This window comes from Pipra filicauda, unplaced genomic scaffold (assembly GCF_003945595.2).
Source record: "Pipra filicauda isolate LSUMZ 115617 unplaced genomic scaffold, ASM394559v2 scaffold297_size1274073_pilon, whole genome shotgun sequence".
Classification (NCBI taxonomy): Eukaryota; Metazoa; Chordata; class Aves; order Passeriformes; family Pipridae; genus Pipra; species Pipra filicauda.
The window spans coordinates 1,025,989-1,047,966 of record NW_024104417.1 but is presented as its reverse complement, the minus strand read 5'-3'; the positions used below and the strand labels follow the sequence as shown (position 1 = coordinate 1,047,966).

The following is a 21,978-nucleotide window of genomic DNA, read 5'->3' as shown; positions in this document are numbered from 1 at the left end:
GTCAGTGAGTCTAGAGTTCAAAAATATTTTTCCTTTACAGCCAATTTAAAGTATTAATTCTGTAAAGTCAGGTCTACTTATATTCTAAAAATTAAAAGTTAAAATTAAAAATAGACATGAACAGTTTGCACTGACTTTAAAATGTATTTTGTATTCAAGAAAGAAAAAAAAAGAGTGACTATTACGAAGAGAATTAGAGAAAAAGACAAAGTTCAGAATAGGCTTGATTTTAATATCCAGTAGTTTACATTAGAATTAATTCCAGTTGAATTCTATCAAAACCAGAATGAGGCTTCAGGAAAAGCTTTCTGAAATAAATTTATGTATGTAATTATGATAGATTACACAAAAGGAAAAACAAAGATCTTACTCTCTTTCAGACATTATTGCTGACCAGAACTGGTCTCAGGAAAAGCTGCTGTTGATAACCCAGATGAGGAACACAGCTTTCTTTCCAGTTACCTTTAGATGTGAGTTCACCTCTATTAGCAACTTTCTGCTCTTTGCCTTCTGTCTTCTGTTACTAAGTGATATTTGGCTTTTTCCTGCCTCTTGAGCTGAAATGAGAAACACAGGCTCAACCTCATGTGAGCATAACTGTGAAAGGTATTTAACAACTAAGATTTCATTGTCATCACCCTGCAAGGAAAAATTCAGATACCTGACTTCCCATTTACAATGCCAAAATCTAAACATTTTGCCATCAAATAGTCTCTCTCTCCCTATCTTTTAAACCACATATTAACAAGACTAAAAGTTTCTTTCCAAAGAAGCCCTGGAGCATTTTGGCTGGTTTACATAGGAGCTGATTTCTTCACATGTAACAGAAACACCACAGTAATCAATCTACTAAGGGAGAAAAATTAAATATTCCCCCAGCTACTCAACTTCTAAAGGATTCCAGCAGTTTCTGAATTTAATTACTGACAAGTTTAGATATGCTGGGAGATTCCAGGGCTGATTTTATGCACTTTCCCTTGAACCTCTCTTGTCAGACTTTCTCACAGTTCTTCATAAGTGAAGGCCTCAATTGTTTATGCTAAATTGGAACATTGTGTTTATGTCCATACAGTGTAATACTAAACATAAATGAAATCACATGAAAATTCTTGGTATGAGAAAAGAAGACAGATCTCCAATGTATCTATTGTATCACAGAGCACATAATTTATCTTAAAATCCAGAAAACCATATCAGTATTTAAATCCAAACAAATTATAGTAATGTAAAAGAATATACAAATTTATTCTGTATAAATAAATCTGATAATAAACAAGTGAGCCCTGATTTTTTTCACTGAGAATCAGGACAACTTACTCTGGTACAAAATACGTTCAGTGCTAGCCCAAAATTCGAGGCCACTACTCAGGCTCAGCTGAACACAGCAAAGACTGCTGAACAAACTTGCACAAAGTTAGCTATATTAGTTCATGTATTTTCCCCAGATTCAACTGGGGAATGTTTGTGTGCGCACAGGACCTTTGAATTTGAAATCAGAGTTCCCAGCTACACAGAGCTGGCAGCTCCTGGCTTTTGAGCACTGTAGCCTGAAGTTAAACAAATTGTTCAAAGACAATGTAGCTGCACATTCATGTTCAGCTACAGAAGTCACATGCTTTGGATGCAGAGATACGAGAAAAAGACTGAACGAGAGTTTGTGGTTGGAAGGAAAGTTCTTGAAAATATTTTGTCTTTACATTCACAGCAGAATATTCCCATTAAAGCTACTTCCCTTTTATTGTTACTAAAAACATCTCGTAATGAAACACCTGAAGTTTCTTAAAATTAAAAATTAAGACTATTGAAATATTCTCTTTATCAAAAAAATTTAAAATTTTCCTCGACTCCTCCCAATGTTATTAGAGAACAGTCATCTTTATCCTTTTCCTTGTATTTAAGTAAAAATACAAGGAAAATACAAGTAAAAATGCTGAGCAGAGGAAGACCACAACTAAACAGATAGCCAAGTGCAAAAATCAAAGAACGACTTCCTGATGCCTTGTCCATCCATCCTTTCACTCTTACTGCAACTGTGGTCCACACACCACCGATAATGACATGTGCAAGCACACTTTGGTGTTTGAAACTCCAAGAAGTAGCAATGACACTCAGGAATCATAGAAAGGCTGGGGTTGGATGTGTTTATCTTAGATACCTGTTAACTTACTCTGTCTGGTTAATAAACTGTCAGCAATCACATTATTACCTCTGAGTTACTGAAAATACTAGGAATAAGTGTAAACATTTATGTAGCTTAAATACAGGAGGATTTAAAGATGCTACCCTTTCCTAATGCCTGTAGTGACTTTTTCATTACCATGGACAAGAAGTCTAAACGAATGTCTTTCAATGTCAGTTGTGACTTGAACCAAGCCTTAATTAAACTGGCACTTTCAGCTTTGAAGAACCAATGAAGCATGCAGACACACACCACAAAAGAGAAAGAAAAACATATGTCAAAATTTTGGGGTATTTTTACAAGATGCTTGACATACCTAGTATGGCATTATTACACGGAAACAATCAACAACTGAACACAAAAGGGGTTTTTTGTTGCAAGAGTAAAACCCAAATTCTTTGCACTAGCTACATTCTCATGAATGAGAATTCATAAATCCTTGCTGTACCTTTGAAGATCTACATTTTTCAGCCTATGACACTGTGTTTTACCCTTGATACGCAAATATGCCCCATGAATCTACTTGGAAGTGTTGGAAACATGCTTGTGCATGTGTAAGCATGTTTTGGATTTAATGAGCAGTGAAAAATTAAGCAACAATTATAACACTTCTGCACAGTTTATAAACTGGTATTTGGGAATGTGCATGCACTGTAGAGGCAGTTCTATACTACCACTTGAAACAAAAATAAACAGCTATCAATCCGTACTTCCCCATATAAAAATTTATTTGACAGCCTTACTTAATGTTGTGTAAGAACACCATATTTAGAAAACAACAAGCAGCAAAGAACTATTCTGCAGAGGCAACTCCTTTCAGGAGCTAACTTTAGATGCAAAAGGAGAATCTTTTAGCTAGAGCTTACCTTGTACCAGAACTCATTCTCTGTTGACAGGAAACAAAGATTTATTAAGTTTCAGTTTCTTTGTGAAGCTGAACTGCCTTCAGCATGAAGACCTTAGCAGAAGAGCAGACTCAAACTGGACGTAAAATCCCCATTTCACCAGCTACTGCTAGCTAGCTGGATTTTCAGATACATCCTATGATAAGTTTAATTTTTTAACACCATTACAATTCAACTAGTATACGGCACGACCTACACTGTGCTGTGCTGATGAGGAGGAGGAGCTTCTCCCCACAGTTTCTCATCACACCAGTTTGGTTAGGTTTGAGGCTACCAGATGCCCCCTTAAAAAAAGGGACATTAAACAGGTGTTATCATCATGAGGATAGAGCCAGATCAGAAGATAAAATAACTTAGCTTGAAATACATGAATTTTGTATAAAGGAGGTGTAAAATTAAGGGAAGCTGAGTTGATACAGGTCATTGAGGTGGAAGTCGAAAAAAAATTCATCTGTTAAAGTTAAGAGCTGGGGAATGGGAGGAAAAAATACTGTATAGATGGAAAAATGCACAGTCAAATGAAGGAGTTAAAAAAGTATTGGAAATATGGAACTAGGAAAGTATTTCCTACTCAGGATAGCTGGGGAGAATATTATTCTAATTCAGAGAAACATGATTATGTTCTCTTCTCCCTTTTTTTTCAACCCAGCAATAAAAAACCACTGGACATGTGCATTGTACTTGTATGTAAATAGAGAAAACCCCAATGAAAAATAAGGGAACCAAGTAATATATGCTATAGAAGGAATCTAAATTACCATGGCTTGGTGGTTCAGCATACATAGGAAAGAACAAGTAAAGTAGAATTTTTTCCTTAAACAAAAGAGGTTGGAACCCAGTGTGATCCCAGTTTTGAAGCTGTCACTAGGAGACCTGATCCTAGCATTTTAACCACACTCAGCAGCAATTTTCCTTGGTAGATAGTTTCTCATGGACTGTGACAGAGGGGAAATCAGACAAAACCCAAGCATAATACAGCCCAAGAAATGGTGCACTGGGATTTTATTATAAAATGTCTACACCCAAGCGTACAGTAATAAAAGAAAACAATAAATGTGTTGGATGAAAGTGAGGTGGAACTCATCAGTAGGCACGTACTACAGGAGATCTCAGCTAAAGAAATGGGAATAGGCATTTGCAAAGACTACAGAAAGAGAGGTGTTTGTACACACACCAACAGAAGACTTCCTTATACAAAACAAAAGCAAGAAACAGAGACAGGAAGGAAATCACAGGGAATAGCTTGAGTAGAAGCCAAAATGCAGTTTCAGATCTGCGTAAATGTCAAGATGGAAGACAGAAAGCAGGGAGATCTCACATGTAGTGCTAAAAATCAATTCTCCAATCAAACAAAATTATGTGAGAAAGAGGGGTAATAGAGGGAGAAAGGGACAAGTACTTTGATTAAGGCAGTTAGTCCCAGAAGTTATACTTTCCACCTGTAAAAATAAACCCCAGAGTCCTAGCTGTGCCAGTAGATATGAGTAACAAACTGCAAACATTAGCTGAAAGAGGAAAAGTGTAATTTGATAACTAAAACACAAGGCAGAGGAAGAATATTCAGAGTAATACATGGTCAGATGGAGAACACTCCCAGATTAATATTTTGTAATCTCCTTATCTTTCAGTTCCCAGATGAAAATGGATGAGCAAAACATTAGAACAAAGAAGGAGGAAGAAACACTAACAAATAGTCTTTTTTCCATTTTCACTGAATGTAATGAAGACTGAAGGAAATTAAATGACTGTGAAAGGCGGTAATTAATGCAAGTAGGAGAAGTATTCTTAAAGGAACATAAATTATATTAGAAGGAAGCACATTGTGTGAAGCTTCTCAGGTGTCAGAGAGTTCAGTAGATTCACTGATTTCTAAGTTCTGTTTAATCTATGCTTATGAAGCCCTATTTTAAATCTTTCCCGGCTAACTCTTCCAATTCTGCAAATTTTTGCGTACAGAATTTGTCAGATACTAGGAAAAAATCTAGCCTCAAAAACTGTAACACCATCTCTCATAAGAAACTTTTTTCCTCCCATGACCATAACAATGAAGCCTTACTGCAAAGCGAGAGAAGGACAAATCAGTAATTATAAAGTGAATATGTATCATCTGACTATGGTGGCTGCTATCAGTAATAAACAAGACACATAGAAACAGCTGTTTCTACAAGAGCAGGCTATGCATGTTGTACAGAAACATATTCCAGAGAAGTTCTTGTGGAGTGCTTGCATGGGAGTGCTATTCTCAATGTATCTTTCTGATTCTGCATCCTTGTTCAATATACGGCTTCCGGCATGGTGGACCAAAACCTAAATACGGAAAAAAGAGTTAAAGGGGAAGTACTAGAAATAAACCAAAATTTAAAATAGAGGCAGAAGACCTCAGTCTTCTGGATCTGCCTTTTGGACTTTCTTTCAGTGCTTAGCTTTCAGACCAGGTTGGAAGCTGAAGCACACTGGAGAATTCTTTTCACCCTCATTCATTCCATAATAAGCAAATATCATCATAAGGATATGAGGCTAATTTATGTTGCTCATCAGTAACCATGGCTGATATAAGAACCAAACTATGCAAAACTTTTTGAAGTCTAACTAGTCTGAGGAAAATATTTTTGACAATGGATTAACAGCAAATGTTAAGGCATTGACTCAGTATGGCTACGGTTTAATCATTCTTACATAGGAGTATGTACAGTATAGCTTTTTTCCCCTCCCAGTTCTCATTGCACTGTGAGATCCAAATGGTTTCCCTGGGGTGGTCCACTAGGTTTCCAAATGGTAAAGAAAGATTTAGAAAGTGAGGGTGACAGTTTTCACACTGCCTTCAGAACTGAAGAAGGAGGTTACCAACCTGAGATACATATTTGGATTATCTACCCATCTGACCTAAATTAGAAACTCTCTGACAGTTGGGAGAAGGACTGTCAAGAAGCTGAAACCTCTTCCTTTCAAAGCATTTGGAACTTAAATGGAACAAAACCTATGTTTTCCTGAATAGGAATTTACATATGTGCTCTTTTCTTTACAAATGTAGGCAGAGAAATTGCCCAAGAATTAGGAAACCAGTAGATGATTAAATCAGAATTTGAAGCTTTCAAGAAAAAAACAATTACAAGAATAATCTGAAATACTTCCCTTTCTTTTTTTTTTTCTCTCTGAAATTACTATAGGTAGATTTTTAGAATCATTTAAGTTAACAACCCTTTAAGGGTTTTTTAGCTTTCGCACACTCACTTTTGAAAATTCAGATTGAGACCTGTGAAGAAGACGATATAGAATGCTACCTTCACTTTTGAAAGAATACAAGGGAGTTAAAAAGAAATTGCTCAGAAAATCCTACTGTGAAGCTCAGTTGGCACATAGGCATGTTCACAATCTTAGTTGCTTAGATTTCCTCAGTGAAGAAATCAGATTGAGCCTCACCACAGGTTTCCTAGCATGATGCATTTCTGTATTTTGAGAAGACTGACTCTGGTACCACTGGAACGACTGTATTGCAGACATAAGCCATGCTGAAGTAAAGGTCCAGGTCTGGCAATTTTTGAGGCAAAAGATAAAATGATGCAATTTTTCCTACAAAAAAAAGGAGTACAAGCTCTTTTATCAATTAATATGAGGAGTAATTTACCTTAAAAGCCTAAAAGTGAGTTATAGAACTACTCACTGCTGAGTTCAATTACAAGTGGAATCAACTGCATGTAATGGAAAAGAGGAGTTTCCTTTTCTGTTACCTCCTCTTTCATACAGGCACCAATAGATGACATCAGAATATGATGCAATGTCTTTCTACATTTGCTTTTTTGCCAGTAAGTAACATACATCATATAGAACAAACATGAGTTAGAGGTGGGGTGCTATCAAGATTTGTTACTCTAAACAACAACAAAAAAATCTCAAATCCTTTGTAAGCACATACAAGAGTTAAAATAAAGACACTCTGGAAGGTTATTTTCCCAGAAAGAGCACAGAGTAGTTACTGCTAGTACCATCCAGTGAAAGACTGAATTGTGTCTCCTCATGAAACTGCTTATTTCACACTACCTTTTACCTGACCTTGCTGTCCCAATAAGGGCTACTTCAATGCCTAATAATTACAGCACCTTGGAAATTTTGTTGATGACTGAAAAGGGATAAATAGTTTTTTCTAAACCTTACATAATAAGAAAATAATTGTCTATTACTCGTCTCTCTCTGACCATAATTTTATATTATACAAATATGAAGATGAACATTTATGGTACTATTTTGTCATGAATAACAATTGAGCATCCCCAGGAAAAGGCAACTTACTATGGGAAAGTCAAGATCACAGGACTTCAGTCTCTTTTTCATCTCTGGCTGACATGTTCCAAGTCGTATGGCTTTACAAATTCTTACTGATCTCCATCAACATGTCTCTTTGATGTTTAAAGTCTCAGCTGGAGTCACATTTGTAAGCCAATACCTCCTTTCAAAATATTTACGCCTTTTGACTCAAAGTTCAAAACAGGGTAAGATTCACTTTGTATAATTGCTTTGAGCAAGTACAGTATTTCTGTTATACCAGTTTGAGAGATAGGCATGTTGTGTATTTTAAGACACTGTACCTCATGCAACTTTTGACACTGGTGTCAAAGAACTATAACCTTTTAGTAAAGAGAAAAATGTGCTCAATGCTTTGCACATTAAGCCAGTTTTGACTGTACTGAAAACAACTTCAGTGGTCTAAAAGTTTTCCATGAGGAGAATCAAGCTATAACAACACTCTAAAATGAAGATCATGTACAAAGTTTACTGTTGTTCCACTGTATACATAAATTACCTGTGTAAAAAAAACAATGGAATGAGAATAGTGATTAAGTCAATAGGGTTCATTAGGCATTTATCTCAAAGAATTTAATAAGTTATGACATCCTTTCTCCAGAATTTTTTAAGCAATATGTACTTCCTTTAGTAGGAGAAAAAATGGTGAATTTCAGTTTATAGAGCTCTGTGCAGAGTATCAATTTTATGTATATCAGCACAGATTTTGTTTTGCAAGACTTTTAGATTTATGGTTCCGGTGCCCTTCTGCTTCCTAGGTATTCTTGGCAAGATGCTGAAGCCCCCAGCTGGATGACAGTTCTTCTGCTAGATGATCCAGAGAGAGGGTGTGAGACAGATAGAGAGGAGGAGTAGTTCCTTCATTTCTCACTGATTTGCATAGCTCATTCTGTCTGGGCTGGAGGGCTCAAACCAGCTGCTGCAGAAGGTATGTTAATTACCACATAGAAAGACACATTCCAAATCATTCCATCATATTCCAGATACCCCTGTTCTGGAAGCAAGAGTTAAATACAGGATTATATTAAACATAGGTGTCAGTTTCAATCTTTCTGCAGCTGAGCCTGACTGGTGCTACTGTCTTCTCTCTCTCATTTACATTTTCCCATCTGTTCTTGCTTCATTTCCTGACACCCCACACATATTATTGCACTCCTTTCTAAGTCCTCCTCCACCTCTTTCCTTCTCCCGTTACAGCCTCTGTCATTGCCTTCTCACTTGCCTTTCCCAGACTGTCATAATCCTTCCTCCATACCCAGCTTCAAACATCACAGGTCCGTCCCTCCCTTGCTCTGTCTTGCCTCTCCCCATCAGCATCTGTGGCAGTGCCCAAAGCTTCCTGAACCTGTTGACTTAATTACAAATCTGTACAAATACAGCAAAAACGTGGTAGTCTATAAGCCTTATGTGACACTACATTGCACTTTCATTTCTCATCAAGCATATAAATAACCTTAGAAATGGTGGTGTAGATAAAAGATATCTCATTTAAATATGTATTTTTTCTTTTGTATTTCAGTTAATTATATTTTCATGCATAGCACAATGAAAGAAATATTTGTGTATTTTACCAGCCCCAGAAATTTTGCAGAAAATTTGGGTGACTTTCTGGCTAGGCTATTTAAGGAACATGGGAAATTACCAATTATCTTTTAATATTTTCAGTTTTTTATATCTGAGAACAGTTTGCCAAACACAGCAAAACTAATGAAATATGGCTGCTTCATAAAATAAATGCCTCCATGTTATCCTCCCTGTATGAAATCCATTAAATGGCAAGCAGAAAATGCCTAGGCATCTTATGATGAACCAGCAGAGAACATCATGACCACTAATATACCAGAGCAGCTCCAGATATGCTATAAAGACTGTTTTACATTAAAACCATCCACTACTTTTACAAGGTGGTGGATTTACTGTCCCTGGAGGTTTTTAAGATGAGACTGGATGTGGCACTGGGTGCCATGGTCAAGTAACAACAGCAGTAGTGGATCAAGGGTTGGACTTCATGATCTCAGACGTCCCTTCCAACCCGGCTGATTCTATGATTCTAAGGGGTTACCTCAGAAGACTGCCCAAGTGATTAAGGATTTACCCTGCCAAACTACAAGGCAGAGCTTTCAACCACAGAGAAAACTGAATTGACAACAACAGTGCTCTGGTTTACTTTAAAGCTTTATATATATATGTAATTTCTGCACTTTTTTTTTATTTGACAAATGTAAACTCTTTAATTCAAAGCACAGAGAGTCATATTCCTATTATCAGGTTTTCACTATACCCATGCTTGACCAAATAGGGACATCTTCTCTCAACTCAAGGAACCAATTGTTCCTTACATCTGTATACTTTCATGCAACTGCAACAAAGCACAGAGAAATCCATTTTTCAGGACCTGATTCTGCTTCCCTGCTGTTGCACCCACATTCTTAATCTCTCAAAAAGGAATGGCATAACATTCACAAATACACTGTGAAGCCAAAGGAGAATTTTGTCTGTAAGGTAATGTGGCAGGAGGGAATTTTGTGAGGATGTATGAGATCTACTTGACTTAGACATCTCTGTGTCATTCTCCAGCAAAGACAAGTCAGTTCTGTGAAGAAAACTATCATTAAGAAAGAACTGCTGTGATGCAAATTGCCCCTGATTTATATGAGGCAGACTGGTTATTATCTCGTGAGGGATCAGATGAGAAGGGCCAGCAAACTGATGCTCTGTGGAATAGGTTGCAAAAATTCAGAAAAGAAATGGCTCTTCCCTCTATGACCTGCAGCATTATTCCTGGTCTGCAGGGGCTTAAAGATTATTAGGGAAAACTAATCAGCTTGTGATACAGGAGTCCACTCCATACCGGGATTTTTTCCCACTCAATGAAAAAGGTAGAAAATCACTGCTCTAGACCCCTCACGTGCAGATTTTGTCTGTATAATTGCATTCTACCAGAACAGCTACATAAGAGGAATTGACTCTGTTTTCACTAAAAAAAAGAGCAGCAACTTCCAGTGGCAGAGAAAACTTGCTTCTCTATATTGTATCTATATGTCACTATTCTTACCCCACTTTACCTCTAGCAAACCCTGGCTTCAAGAAGGGCCTGATGAAAGTGTGCAGAATCTACCTGCACCAAACTCCAGCAAGTTTGCTGGGATTTCCCACTCTGAATCAGGAACATAAAATGTATGTGATGTGTACAGCTGGTTGTATTTATAGGTTACGACTCCTCTGGCCAATCGCACATTTGGGTATTTTGGTGTTACAAAAGTTACTCAACATTCTTTTCTTTATATTAGGTGTCAAGGCATAAAGTTGCACTGGTTTGTAGAAATAAGATGGCGTAAACGTCTAGACTGAAAGCACAAAACCAGATCTATTGTCATAGGGTAGCCTTGAATTAGGCCCTCAAAAACTAGTTCTACCTTGACACCTTGAATTTTTGTTTGATTCCAAGTGGGAAAAAGGGGACTCACATGTATGACATAATTTGATTATGAATGTCCAAAAAACAATTTACTCCTGCTATTTACTTTGCATGCACTCTTGCACAGGTTTATTTTTATATCTGTGACATCTTTATTTGCTGTCGGCTCTTCCTAAAAACAATAAGTTCTTCCTGTGCTTTTGCCGACTATTGTAAGTAAACAACTCTCCTTTTGGTTTTAAAATTATCTTTTGGTCAAGGAACATTTGTCCTACATAACAGCCAGGAAATTAAAAAGGATGTTGACTGGGAGATATATCTGTGTATAATATATTACAGAAAGTTTTATGACTTCCTACACAGTGACTTCTCTACTATTTTACCAGTGTGGGCCACAAGGGATTCTGGAGTGATGAAGTCAGAAATTTCTCAAGCGCTGTATTTTGAATGAAAATTACAACAGGTAGCTAATGTTTTATGTAGATCTGGACTTCCCCCACCTCCTGATCTCTTCTTCCACATTGGTTTATGGCCAGACTTTCCAAAGAGCTCAATCACAGTAGTAGATCATTTTGAAGCCCTAACACAAAACTCATAAAAATCTTGGAAGCTTAAAAAAACCAAATATCAGAAGCCTGGAAATCTACTCTGCATCTAGTACCTGACCTATTGTTCCAGGCTACCTCATTTTTTTAAGTTTTCAAAATCACTTGCAAGATCTCAAGGAACCTGTTGAAACTGACTTTGCACAAGTCCTACTTCATTCAAATATATGGGATCCTTAGAATAGCTGGATAAAATCAGGTAGGGAATTTTTAGCCAAATAGCTATTTGTGAATGATTGCTCTCTAGAATATTTCTGTTTCCTACATGCCACCCATACCCCCCAGCTTCATCCTTTCATTCTTCCACTTGCATCATTCCTCAGCTAAACTACATTCTGCTCCTTCTCCTTTTCCAGCCCACCTTTGATTAATTACAAGTCCTGTATTCAAGTATTGTCTCAAACTTTAGCAGCTGACATTATAGTCTTTAATTTCCATCAATTTGTGGACAGGTTTGAAAGGGACAATCATACGTGGTTGAATATGGTGAGAAAGAACTAATTGTTCTTCATCTTCCATTCTCCTTCCTGCCCTTGTGGAAGTGGATAGGTATCCTTGACCCATGTTTTGTGCTTGTTACAAATGCTGTCCCCATTTTTCCATTTTGAATACCTGCAGGTTTTCTGAGCAGGAAAAGAAGAGACATAAAGGCAGCCCTGTGCTTAGAAGAGAGACAGAGGGTTATGGGACTCCTAGAGATCTGTTTTGTTGCTGAATGAGAAAAGTCTGAAAGAGAGACAGCCAATGAGCAAAGACAAGGCAGGTAGGTAATAAGCTGAGAGAGCAAAGCAGGTTGTTGATCTACAGGAGCAATTACGAGATGAACTTTGTGAAGCACAGAGAGCAAACAGAACATGCAAGACTGGTGTCACAGGTAACAGAGAAATCAGGTAGTGAGCTCAGACGAGAAGACAAGATGCTCTCTGGCAAATTCCACAGGTTTGTTCTCAGTGGTTGTCAAGACAGATACAGACCAGAAGGGACTACACAGATACTAGCCATGGAAACCTGACCATCTAGTGCTGCTATCAAAATTACAGTGGGTTTTTGCTGAAAACAAAATGAGAAAGTAGCTTCTGAAACATCTGTGCCCTCTCATCCCAGCCAGCCTGAGCAACATTTCAGGAATTATACCTGTCTGCGACTTTTCAGCATAAAAATCCAACTTCAAATATCTGTCACGGCTTATCGCAATGTACGCTATGATAACATACCAGAAGGATAACAACAGTCAGTCAGCAGTGACATTTAATCAAGAACCTCTTTCCAACATAACTGGTTACAGGAGAAAGGAGAGAGAGAAGCTTCAATAAAATGATACATTTGTATTTTTTATTTTATTTTAGCTGCCTTTAAATACATTAAACAGCTTTTTGCTTTTTCTAGTTTTGCCAGTCCTGTCCTGAAGCTCAACTTCCCTGGTACAGGTTGTCACGCACTGTGCTATGGAATCTAAAAGTGTTTGCTAAAGTAAAAGTAACAAATACATGCAAGTCCAGAACACTCATGTTAAAACTGGAGACTTATATGGGAAAACCAAATGAGACCCAAAGAGATATGTAAGAAGGACATGCACTGTTTGAACAGCTCTTGTCCCTTTTCTGTTGGTAGTTTCCAAAGATTCATCAAACTGCATGTGGTTTACTAACATAAAAGTATTATGCCCACATCCATGTCACAGCTCAAATAAAATAATTCTATAGCTTCAGTTCTAGTGAAGGCAACTTCATTTCTTCACGGAAGCCAACAGACTCACAGGTCAGTCAGCTGATCCATTTAGACTTCACTTATATAAGTAATTAAGACATAGCTTGGCTTCTAGCTCTGAGATGGCAAGCGGTACAATGTGTCTCACCTTCAAACAGCTAAGCTTTCCCTTCCCCACACATAGCTGAATGGCCTCATCCATATTACTTACCAGGAAAAGTCCTCAGCATATGATCCTCCCAAAACCATACCTAGAAGCCTGTTAACAACCATGGGTCAAACAGGAACATAGTTCCTATTATGCACAGCTATGCTTTACCAAGCGCATAAGCCTCAGCACTCTTTGGGGGACTAGCAGTCATGTAGCTTTGTACGCCTTTTACAGAAGAGCAACAGAAACCCAGCTGAACTGTGACACAAGGGAGGAAATACAAGAATTGGCAAAAATTGATTTGGCTTAATTTTAAAAAATGAACTGTGAAACATGAGGATATTATTTCCATTATTTGTTCATGTGACAGGTTGCTGTCATCATCCTACCATACACACCAAGTTTCAAAACTAAAAAAAATATATTAAAGAACGTCCAGTCCTAAATGTACAAACTGTTACATGCCTTGCAATGAGTGCATTTTTCCTATGAAAATATTCTCTCTGATACAGCAAACCTCTTTCCTCAAAGGGCTTCTGTTGCCTTGCCCCTGTCAAATACTTTCAATGAAAGTAAGATAGGACCAAAGGGGAGAAACAAAAGAACAAAACTAATAAAAAAATCTATTCAGGTCATTTATCCTTCAGACTTCTACAAAGTTCAAAATAAAGTTCTTATTTGTCATTGAATACTTGCAAGCAGCTTAGGCCAATTGCCTTCACATAGTATGGGGGGTTTAAATGTTGACAGCAACAATTTGCAAAACATTCCCCATTAATTTCATCTGATGTAAAGGAGTTTGAAGCTGTGGATGTCCCATCCTGGAAGTATACAAGGCCAGGTTGAATGGGGTTCTGAGCAACCTAGTTAAGTGGAAGGTGTCCCTGTTCATGACAGGGGAGTTGGAACTAGATGATCTCAACGGTCCTTTCCAATTCAAACCATTCTATGATTCTATCAAATAGGCCCTATATCAAGGAGAGTAAACCACCCTGGGACAAATTTGGAACGAATTTGCCTGCACACTAGTGTAAAACCTGAGTAATATATATAAGAGTGTTATCTAAGGGGTAAACTGTTTGCTTTAAACAGCTGAAGATTTCAAGGGGAACAGAACAGAGCAAACAGTGCAGAGGACAAAGTTCCAAGACTGTACCTGGTTTAGGTAGCACCTTTTTATCTGTGACTTCTCAGTCACAGCTAATGCTCAGAAACTGTTCTCACCGCATTCTATACACGGTGAACCTGGCTCCAATTTATACCCTCTCTTAAGATTATGCAATACTGTTACCAAACAAACAGATGTCCTAGGACCCAACAGCTTATTGCACTTGGGAAACAGCATCTGGACTTGGTCTGCAATTATAATGAAGGCAAACAAATAAACACAGAGGACTAAGGAGTGACAGAGGCAGGCTATGAAACAGAAATAGTCTGGCAAGGTCAATAGAAATCGTGCTAGGAAGGCATTGAAGACATCATTACACTAGAGGTTAGATGTTGAGCTGTTCATTTCGTGGTTATCCCATCAGTGGATAGATTGGAAATAAAAGTAATTAAAGTGATATTATATTTAGAAGTAGATTTTGTTTTACGCAAAAGTGCATTTTCAGTATTATAAAAATGCCCTTCCTCTTGAGGCTTTTTGGCCTTTGTCAAATCAGATCTAGACTGCTGTAGCATATATGCACTCAAATACATTTTGAACTTGGAAGAAAAATTTGAGCCTATGAATTACACTGATTTTACCTGGAACAAAGTTATTTATCTGAAGTGAAGAGATACAGAATAAAATGACACAGAAAATTTGAGACACAGAAAATTTTTTCAGTCTTTTGATTCATCATGTCAAGGTTAGCCATGGCAGATGCTGACACTGCTTCTTTTCCTGCTCCATGTGCACAAACAGCTCACATAGTTTTCTGAGGAGAGATTCTCTCCTTAACTAATGACTTCTCTCTTATTAATGTGATTTTTCAATACCAGCTAAGGTAATGGATCCTACGCTTTAAGTTTTTCCTAAACTCAAACTGACATTTTTTTTTAATAAATTTATTGTCATCAATTGTTGCTGTAATTGTCTTATTCTTCGGTAAGGTTTTTCTTTGTTTTATATGTGACCTTGACCTACTAAATTTTGGAGATAAAATTTTCTTTTTTACTACTGGCTCAGTCTGATGTTTTCCAAACAGTTTTTCTTTTGCCATAGATCAGTCACTTTTGAAAGACTAGGGAATGAAAAGCATGGAGTTTTTTCCGTATTAAGACAGGTGATTTTTTCTTCGAAAGTTACATGTTTTGGAGTACAAACTATGAAGAGTCAAGGTAATGGCCTTTGTGTCAGAAAATATGCTTTGCAAATTTGCATTCAAGATGGATTGTGCTACAAGCCTTCTGCTGCTGGTGGAATCATCCCATTTTGAATATGAACAGCAGGGGTTAACTAGGATTCAACAGGTAAAACTGCTGTTCCACTCATATTTTCCAGGAATGAAGCAACACCTTCTTTGCCACACCAGCTTCCTCACATGTTCCAGATCCCAGGTAAGGAACAGGAATCTGTCTGACTCCTACACAAAAGAACAAAAGATAAGATGCGTATGAGATAAGATGCGGCAAGAAGAGGTGTCGGGAGGAGTAGCAAAAAGGTGGCCAAAAGCAGCAAACCTGAGAACCAGTGAAAAAATGCCCTAAGGGATAGCTGAGACAGATTTGATGAGGCATGGGGTATGGAGCTGACTAGGCAAAGATACCATGACACAAAACTGTGAGATTCAGAACAGAGCGAGGGGGATAATGAACAAGTGATTAGGGGCCAGACACAGAGTGAAGAGATGGAGGGGACAGAAGGATGAGAGTAAGATTGTAAGAACAATGTTGTAGAGCTCTTCCTAGATATAAAATGCTGAAGTTTGTAAGAGTGGTGAAGACCTTACTTGTGAAGGAAGGAACAAAATATGAATGTGTATCTTTTTTGACTATTTTTGTTTGTGCTTATGTACAATTACAGGAAATTTAAAGTGATCTTACAGACAACAAAAATAATAAGCTAAGGGACAATGTAGTCTAATGTCTGAGCAGATGAGTATTTAAAGAGATAACATACAAAACTGCTGAAACAAAGGAAGAAGATAACAGATTTTGACATGGCTCTAGAAAATAGGGGAAAAAATAAAACACAAGAGGAGTAGACTGGTACAGTTGTTATGGCCAAAGGGTGTCTTGTACTTCAGTGACATCCCACTACGTCAGCAGCAGGTAGGGAGAAATCTTAATGCTCCGGAGCATTTTAATTCATTTAAAAATTCTGCTACATGAAAGACTCCTTTTTCTGTAAATCAAGAACCATCAATGCAGAACAATGGGTCAGAGATTTGGCAAACTACACAAAGATGACTGATTCATGCAATTACCAAACTGTACAGGCTGAACTAATTTGTGATAGAATAATGACAGGACAAAAATCCAGGCACTCAAATGAGAATGCTTAGGGATCCCATTAACTCTACGGAGAACTAAAGACATGCACTGCTAGTGTACAAACTCACATCCAAATAGAGAACATAGGAAAAGCAGTCACAAAGGTATTTAAGAAGGCAGAGCAAGGAAAGTATGAAAATTTACTGAAAATTCAACAAAGAAAGGCATACAAACACAAAGCAGAAGATATGAAGAAAATCCAAAGACTTATGGCTATTGTGAGGAGAAAAAAAGATAATAATGAAATGCCCTTTACATGGGGTCACATGCAAAAATTCTGACAAGTCATTATGCAAAGGATGGCAGACAAAGAAAAAGTGCCCCCATATTGAGAAAGTAATCAGTGACTCAGAGATTTTTGCATGTATGTGACATCACTGAAGTGCCAGACAGCAAAAAAATAAATGGACTGTGAAGTTCAGACTAGCACCAGATGCAAAGACAGGGCAGTACAACACAATAAGAAATAGAATGCAAATGAACAGTGGGCATTAGTGTGTGTGAAAGACACAAAGACCTCTTCAGAAGTGTACATAAAGAGACGGGAAATAGCAAAACCAGATTTTTAAGTCTTTGATAGTATAATCTCTGTACCATTAGGCCAAGTAAATTACGAGTGGGATATCAAGTAAGAAGTAGATAAAGTTAAATTTCAAGTAGTGTAAATGTTAGGAAGACATTTAGCAAAAACAAGAAAGTTATTAGCCCTAGAACATTAAACCTAAATTACAGATGATTCCTGTGAGAGACACAAAAGTAAAAACCATACCCTGTGTGGCCAATGCACTACTGCATCCATACAATGAAGGACTTTTGAGGCAAGAAATGAACTGAGACGCTTAGAGACAAAAAATTCAGAAGTGCCCACACTTAAAAAGAGTTAACACCTCTATTTATTTGATTTTAGTATTACACATTATATAGCAAAATTTCAGAATACAGTATATGATAGGTATCAGGAAGCCAAACATATACATTAAAGATTAGAAAAAATAATAATAATAATAATAATAATAATAAATAATTGTTTACATCTAGTTGCTCACAATTAAAGAACTGTTACATGATATAATAAAACAAAACTCTTCATAATAAAATCAGTACATGTCACCAAGTGGAAATATCTATCTACTTTGCAGTTACCACCACAGAAAATGGTTAGTGCACATTATAGAGTGTACATGTTCTGCTCTTTCATTGGAAGCTCAGAAAGCATGCAGGAATGAGCAGGAGACAGTGAAATACCATAGAGCAAAGAGATCATGCTACAGCAGAGGAGTCTTAGTGTCTGAGAGTCCCAGTCTCTCAGAGGAAAGGGATAGAGCTAGAATAAGAAGAGGTTTGGGAACACACAGCCTCCAAACCTGGTGGTGGGGATACACAGAGAAAAAATATGGTGCCGAAAATAGGCAGAGGAACAGATCAAAATCATTCATTTTTACTTATAACATGAAATATAAATCATGCCTTTTACCATTTTTGCCTAAATAACAATCATCTGTGGTTACACACCCAGACAGCAGTCTTTGGATCCACACTTGCAGTGGACGGACATGGAAAAGGTGTGGCCCAGGGTATGCCATCAGCCACCTCGAGAACCGACACCCCTGTGAGGGATGCTGTGGCAAACCCACCAGCAGTGGGAGCTGAGATGGGGGCATGACCCACCCCTAAACACAAGGGTAATTCAGGTCCTTGTTAATAGATCCCTTGGGGTAGATTGGAGTGAAACAACACTGAATGGCCCCTAATTACAAATATATTTATGTATGTATATATAGGGGCTACTTTAGAACAATTTGGTTGCAAAGGAAAGGAGGTATGTAGCCATTTTGGCTATTATCTATAGAAAGATACCAATATAAAAGCATGAAAATAACACTTAAGAAAATGTATAAGGAAAAGAAAGACAGAGAAAGAAAGGATAAGAGTAGAAAGATATTACCACCCATAGATCAAGCGATGAGACTTGATAGTTGCAACTTAGGTGTCCATTGGTCAAAGTGATGGTTGCAGTCTTGATCTGTCAGGAGTGGGGGAAGCCTGTGAAACACAACGTTCAACAGGTTAGGTTTACATGGGAATGCCCAGGTATCTCCCCTGGGAGTGGGAGTTTTACCCTGTCTATTGCAACACTTTGGATGGTGCAGTCTTCTGGTGGAAGGTCCCAGAAATTACTATGGGGGTACTTCAGGGGTCTTTGATGGTTTATGACCCCTTCCCAGATGTGAGAGCTGCCTCTCATGTCAGTATAGTTCAGACAGTTATTCACTATCATAAAGAATTAATACCTTCAGGGCTACCTGTGAATGTCCCGCATGAATGTGTATGTCTCAACATCTTCCCCAAGGAGTGAGGGGAAGTTTTACAACTGAGCCAGTTGTGCAAGGGAGGATATTGGCACTATCCCACCTCCACAGGGTCTGCTTCTCATCTGCCTTCTCCCTTATCTGGCCCAAAATCCAGTTTGTAACCTTCCATAGCGGGTGTGCACCTTCTCTGTCTTATGCAGATCAGAGGTTTCGCTACCTCACACAGAAAACTCTCCTCCTCCTCTTTGGTTGAGGGGTGCAAACCTGGCCTCAGTGAAGCACCGTGCTGCTTTTGCAAACAGCTGAGTCCTTAATGATTAACATTACAGTCTCTCACATTTTCCCTCACCTCTTCTCCAGAAGTAGCCCAGAAAGAAGTCTGAAATGAAATTAAATCGGCATGGGCCTCTTCCCTGCCTCCCACCCCAGGGAGAACCCCATTGCACCTTCCCAGAACTCACCCCACACACCCCGTGGCCCAGGACCCTATGTCAGAACCCTGGGGCCACCAGCCCCTGCCCCAGTATCCCCACAGCAGGACCAGTCTCCAGTTCCCCACAGGCCTGCCCTGGCCAGCCATGGGCCCTGCCAAGCTGGGCCACCGTGGGCCCATGTCCCAAACTGACATTGGCCCATCCCAATCCCTAGAGAGGTGCCCAATGCCTGGGCTGTGGCTGCCCTGGTGCCCCCCCGTTACCCTGTTCCTGTGTGGGGAGACAGGACAGGCCCTGCCTACCTGCCTGCGATCGTCCACCTGTCGTTCGTAATGCCCATCCCCAGGGAGCCACCAGTCTTGACACTGGCAATGTACTTGGGCCGCTATTCAGGCAAGAGAAAATGCTATAGCTCCTGCACCCAGATACCCACCAAACACAGAGGCTTTCCATACTGGCAAGTAAAACAGAGTGAGAACACAACCTGGAGCCCTGACCCAACTGTTGAGTTGCCAGCATTGGCAAAACCATTATGAGGAGTGAGAATAGAGCAGAAGGACAGTTTTAAGCATATGAAGGTGCACTGTAAGGCCTATTTTATTTACCACTACTGGTGAAAGCTCTTTCTGTACTACTCAGGTGGGAAAAGTTCAAGCTGTGTGTTCCAGGAGAGGGAACTTCTGGATCCCTTTCCCCACCCACAACGTGGGGGAGCCCAGTTCTAGTTCCATCTCCATCTGAAGAACCATTCCGACGTCTTGAGGGATGGGGAAAGGGAACTCCAGGGGTTTCCTCAGGGATTTCTGGCCCTGAGCCTGGAGGGGAGAGGTGCCCTCCCCTCCCCCCACCACCCACGTGGCTCCATGGCAGGCACAGAGACAGCACACCGGCGTGGAGAGGAGGCAAGAGGGTGCTTATTGTTGGGGGTTGTTACATTTATAGGGTTAGGGAGAATCACAGGTTAACCAATTAGAAGTCTCAAGGGGCTTACAGGAACACCCAATCACAGGAAGGGGTTAACAAGGACCAATGGGAAACACCTCAGGACACCTTTCCCAGGACATTCCTGCATGGGAGATAACAGTTGTCATGGGGGGTGTTGGGAAGAAGAAACACGTGTTTGCAAAAAGACCACAAAGAGCCAGTTTAAGACATGTTTAAACCACAGTTTTCCCATATAATGCAGCTTTAGTGCCACAGGAACTATTCAGGCAGAAATTAAATACGCACTGCTACAGAGCATTTTTAAGGGCTAGTGCCTGTTACTCAATTTGCAATGTTAGCTATTTGATGCATGGTACACAAGACAGGTATGTGCTTATCAAGTTATGCAGACTAGCCTCACACTACAGAATAAATAGCAACTAAGTCATGAGATCTTCAGCCAACTGGTAGGATGTCTGTCCTTCTATAACAAAGAAATATAAACCAGAAGACTAAGGGAGTGTTTTACCCTGCTTTCAGGGCAAGGGATGGAAAGAGTCCAGTAACAAATTTTCTAGAGGAAAGAGGAATACGTGTTCACATTTGTTGTACTGAGCACTTGCAGAGCAACCTCATGTGTCTCTCCAAACAGCAGGACGTCACACAAGCCAAATGTGTAATATTTTGCCTCCTATATTCTCATATCATAATATCAACACTAATGAAAACAGAAAATCTCCTAAGAGATTAGAACCACTCCAAAAAAAGGCAAGAGAGAAAGACCATATGGAAACCTACAGTGGAATTCATCTCCCCTAACTGTAGGTAGACAGAAATTACACGTGTCCTCTAAACTACTTGCTTACTCTGACCTGAAAGTTAGTAGACAGCTATCTCTGGATGAGTTAACTGTACTGAAGGCACCTATTTCTTCCTAGTGACTTCAAGGGGAACCATATAGCTAGTTCAGAGTACAGACTGACCTTTTTTCAAAATAGAGAAGCAACAAAATCCAATTTTTCCAATGCCAGTCAGAAGAACAAGACAAACAAAATTTATTATCTACTTCCAAATGAAAGGTGGAAAAGCAGAAGGCCATAAGATCACAGAATGGTTCTGGTCGGAAGGGACCTCTGGAGGTGATCTGGTCCAGCCACTTGCTCAAGCAGGTTGTCCAGGACCATATACAGGTAGCTTTGTAATATCTCCAAGGATGGAGATTCTACAACCACTCTGGGCAACCAGTGCCACTGCTCACTCACCCTCACAGTAAAAAACTGTTTCTTGATGTTCAGGTGAAATCATCATATGACAGCTTTCCTCTATTCCAAGAGATAATCATAAAAAAAAGCATGGGCCAATACTTTTGTGGCAAATTCCCTGTAACAAACAATGTCCTTGTGAAAAAGGGGTAGTATTTGATCAAGCATCAATTTTTTTTCTTCACTGCCTATTGCACCAATGTATTACAGCTGATCTGTTTGAAATGCTAGAGGCAAGCTGTGGGGTTCACAGCAAGTTCATGCCATAGTAATTTTTAAGACTGATTATGAAAGAAATTTTG

General features: G+C 38.9%; 1 long non-coding RNA gene across 2 annotated transcripts; it reads right to left on the bottom strand.

Moving 5' to 3' along the window:
- Positions 1-477: 477 nt before the first annotated feature.
- LOC120323598 lies at positions 478-20,130 on the bottom strand. Of its 2 annotated transcripts, none has more exons than XR_005564223.1 (3): positions 20,096-20,130; positions 18,690-18,787; positions 478-557 (listed from the first exon to the last, which is right to left on the bottom strand). It is a non-coding gene; the product is annotated as an uncharacterized LOC120323598 (long non-coding RNA). The 2 variants fall into 2 exon arrangements; XR_005564222.1 differs by having other exon boundaries at positions 481-557; positions 18,693-18,787.
- Positions 20,131-21,978: the final 1,848 nt, after the last annotated feature.